The sequence below is a fragment of the Chrysochloris asiatica genome, unplaced genomic scaffold (genome assembly GCF_000296735.1).
Source record: "Chrysochloris asiatica unplaced genomic scaffold, ChrAsi1.0 scaffold00084, whole genome shotgun sequence".
Taxonomy (NCBI): domain Eukaryota; kingdom Metazoa; phylum Chordata; class Mammalia; order Afrosoricida; family Chrysochloridae; genus Chrysochloris; species Chrysochloris asiatica.
Genome location: NW_006408602.1, coordinates 4965571 through 4970175, shown reverse-complemented (window position 1 = coordinate 4970175; position 4605 = coordinate 4965571).

Below are 4605 nucleotides of genomic sequence, written 5' to 3'. Positions count from 1 at the left end.
TTGTTAAGTGCTATTGAGTTGGTTCCAACTCACAGCAACTCTTTATAGGGTTTCCAAGGCTGGTGGGTTTGACCCACAGTCCAGTGCTTATCCTATAGCGCCACACCAGGGATTGTTATTGTTGTTGTTGTTAAGTGGTGTTAAGTTAGTTCTGACTTGTAGTGACCCTGTATAGGGTTTCTGAGGAGTGGCTGGTGGATTTGAACTGCCAACCTTGTGGTTCAAAACAATTTTGCAGTTCAAACCAACTTTGTGGTCCAGTGTATTATTCTGCAGAACCACACAAGGGATAGGGCATGAAAAATTAAAATGTGTCAGGAGGCCTCCAATGCTTAGTGAGCTCTAGAAGCCTGGACTTTGGGAGCAATGATATCTACATGTTGGTTCAGAAACATGTTGGACAGGATGAGGTGGTGTGCTTCCTGAATTGATTTGGTAGATTTTTTGTTGTTATTGCTATTTCTGATTTCTAATATGGTAAGCATACCTGCCCCTACTCATCTGTCAACTTGTAGTACTATGGTGGCTTGCATGTTACTGTGATTTTGGAAGCTATGCCACAGGTATTTTAAATACCAGCAGGGTCACTCACGGTGGATAGATTTTCAACTGAGCTTCTAGATTAAGACAGAATAGGAAGAAGGATAAACAGATTACATCCGAATATTTAGTCACTGAGAACCTTATGAATGGCAGTGGAACACTGTCAGCACTAGAATACTGAATATTGAAACACAAGAAAGATCAGACTATTGTCAGATATAGTGCTAGAAGATGAGCCCCTCAGGTTGGAAGACACTCAACAAACACCTAGAGAAGAGCTGCCTCCTCAAAGTAGAATTGACTGTGATGACAAAAATGGTATAAAGCCTTTGGGACCTTCATTTGCTGATGGAGCACAACTAAAATGAAGAGAAACAGCTGTAAACATTCATTACTAATGGGAACCTAGAATGTACAAAGTATGAATCTAGGAAAATTGGGAATAGTCAAAAATGAAATAGAATGCATAAGCATTGGTTTCCTAGGCATTAGTGAACTGAAATGGACTGGAATTGGCCATTTTCAATCTGACAGTCATTTGGTTCACTATGCTGGGAATGATATATTGAAGTGGAAAGAGGAATGGCATAGCATTCATCATCAGAAAGAACATATCAAGATCTGTCTTGAAGTACAATGCTGTCTGTGATAAGATACTATCCAAATGCCTACAAGGAAGACCGGAGTCCTGATTTGGTGCTGTGGGTAAATGCACTGGACTGCAAAGTCAGTTTGAACTACAAGGTCAGTGGCTCAAGCTTACCAGCTGCTCCTCAGAAACCCTACACAGAGTCGCTGTGGGTCAGAATTGATTTGACGGCAGTTAATAACAACAACAAAATTATTCAAATTATGCACTAATCACTAAAGCTAGTGATGATGTAATTGAATTCTACTAACTATTTCCAGTCTGAAACTGATCAAACATGCAGTCAAGATATATTGATAACTACTGGTGATTGGGAATATAGTGAAAAGTCTTGGGAAATAGATATGGTGTTTCCTTCTGGAGCAAAGAGAAGTTTTAGTTACTGTCTGGTGTAATAAAGATAATGTCTCCCTCTGGTGCAAGGTTTGGGAGGTTTGTGTGTAACTCATTAAAAAAGATAGAACCCACTGCCTGTGCAGCATCCATCTGGGCTGCTTTGCAGCATCCCTGTGGGATTGGAAGACAAGAATAACTGATCTGACTATGAAACCATTCTGTTTGCTGTGCAGTTGTTGACCCAAGAATATGTGTCTCCTGTCAGCATCTCTGAAACTCTAGCAGGATAATTTGTTAGCTTGCAAGTAGGGGAAAATCTCAGACTCTTCATAGTTCTTGACAGCTCCCTTTAGGTCTCCTTTGTTGTTGTTAAGTGTCATAAAGTTGGCTCTGACTTATAGCAACAGTGTATAGGGTATCTTAGGAGCAGCTAGTGAGTTTGAACCACCTACCTTGTGGTTCAAATGACACTTGTGGTCCAGTGCTTGCTCTAGAGTGCTACACCAAGACTTCTAGCTAAACCTGAATTAGCTTTTATCAGAGAAGCCATACATTGAGAGATATGGACACTGAATGCTTATCCAACTATTAAAACAGTCAAATTCTAGTTCTCATTTGGCACTTATTCCTGCATATATGCTTTTCCTGTCAGAAGTCCTGAGGAAAAATGAGTTACTGGTAGAATTTTGGTTAGTGGTAACATCTGTCATAGCAATGTGATTCGAGTTGGAATTGTGGGAAAAACTTTGTTGAAGCAAGTGTAAGAATATAGAGGTAATCTATGACGATAAATAAAAGCGTGAGTATGGGAATCATAGGAATCTGGTATGGCATTGTGGGTTAATGTGCTAGACAGCAAGGTCTATTTGAAATGCAAGGTTGGAAGTTCAAGCTCACCAGCCACTTCTCGAAAACCCTTTACAGGGTCACTATGAGTTGGAACTGACTTGACAGCACTTAACAACAAAAACAACATGTGAATCACATGGATGAGGGAATGGCAATGTGGAATTTTCATAATAGTGGAAATCTTGGAGCAACTTGAATGTCCATCAAGAGAATGTTATGCAGCTATTAAAAAGAAAGGAGTAAATCTACATATTGGATCTCAAAAAATATATCAAAGAAAAAAATTAAAACTGTAGAGTTATGACAACTTTTTTTTAATAGCCCTATATATTTGAGTTTAAATTTATATAAAGAAAAGAACAACTTTGGGAAGATATATATATACTAAATTGTTACAAACCCCCAAATGAAATCCATTGCTAGGGAGTTGATTCCACCTTACTGCCATGGAGGATTTCTCAGGTTAGATTTCTGGAATTTTTATAGAAGCAGACTGCCACATTTTTCTCCCACAGAGCAACTGGAGAGTCAACAGCCAAAATTTTGGTTGTCAGCAGAGTACTTTAATCAATGCAGCACTGGGACTTCTTTAAATTGTTACAGTTAGCATTAATTTTAAGTCCAATTATTAAAATAGAATAATATCAGAAAAAAAATACTGAGTAGGTTTTGAGTAAGTATATAATATTATTTAGATAGCTTGACCATGGAGAGAAAAAAAGAAGTAGAGTACTACATTAAGGGTAATACTGAGTTCAGGAAACAGTGATTTCATATATGAAAAAATGAGAGCTAATAGGAGTCCTGGTATGGTGCTGTGGGTTAATGCGCCAGACTGCAAAGCCTTTTGAACTGCAAGGTCAGCGATTCAAGCTCACCAGCTGCTCCTTGGAAACCGTATACAGGGTCGCTATGGGTCGGAACCGACTTGATGGCACTTAGCAAGAACAACAAAGTGTATTAAGGGAAAGTAGAACCATGTGAAGAAGAGATTTCCATCTTTTTCTCATTTTGTTTTTAGCCATCTTTCTGCTCATCCTTCTTCCCTGGCACCTAAAGAAGGAAGAAGGAGAGTGGTTGAAGGGAGGGACAACTAGTGCGACACAGTCCTGAAGAGAATGGATGAAATGGTCCCCAGAGCACAGAAAGGGGATTTAGTCTCAGGCAAATTTCTTGATTTTGACCCCAAATTCAGGTAGTACAAATCACGAAGAATGAAAGTTAAAAATTCAGAGTGTTGGACATCAGCTCTAGACATTTTGATTCAATAAGTTTGAATTGGGGTTCAGGAGTTTTGGGAAACATGCACTCTGGACGATTCTTACCTTGAAAAGTTTGGGGAACATTGTGTTAAAGAACCAGATAGGATGTTAGGCTGTAGATACAGAATAGCTTAGCTGTTGGTGGGGGGTGGGGGCACTGTTTAGGAAATTCTTTTTGACAACTGCCATCGTGTCTGTATAACTAATGGCAAAAGCAGGGGGTGAATAATGGGAAGCGGCTGGCAGTGATCAGTGTGTTTGAGAAAAGGATGAGACTTTGAAATCACAGTTATGGGAGGTAGAAGAAAGATCATGCCCAGGGCACCTCAAAGCATTACTAAGAGGTGGTGAAGATCCAGCAGTCCAGGCTTCCGAGAATAGATGGCATAGTGACATATGGATCTGAATCCAGCAGGGAGGAAGAAAATTTGCTGAGGAAAGGAAATGAAAATGCACAGGGGATGAAGGACTAGGTGACAAGGGTGAAGTCAAAGGACAAAAGGCTTCAGACAAATGTCTTCATACCCATCCCCCTGCCCAAGTTTGTCACTGTCACTGTTAGAATCAAGAAAAGTTCTTTCATATACAATCATTCCCATGACAACATCAGTTGTAAGGGGACTAGGTTGAGATACAACACTGTTTCTTAGGTCCCAGCCCTGATCTGATGTAATGGGACTTTCCCTGGGGAGTGGCGGGCATCACTTTGAGAGAGAAGTGTGCAGAGAAGGAGGGCTGTCCTACTAGTAAGAAAGAAGAGACAGGAGTGGTATACTCCTTTGAAACATGAGGTCTCTGAGCTGAGAACTCCCTGGACCCAGGGGGGAAAACTGATGGCAAGGTCTGCACAGAACGCTGGCCCCCAGACGTTAAGGACGCAAGGACCTTCCTCCAGTGTCAGCAGAGAGAGGAAGGCTTGCCCTAGAACTGGTGCTCTGAATTTAGAATTCTAACCTACAAAACTGT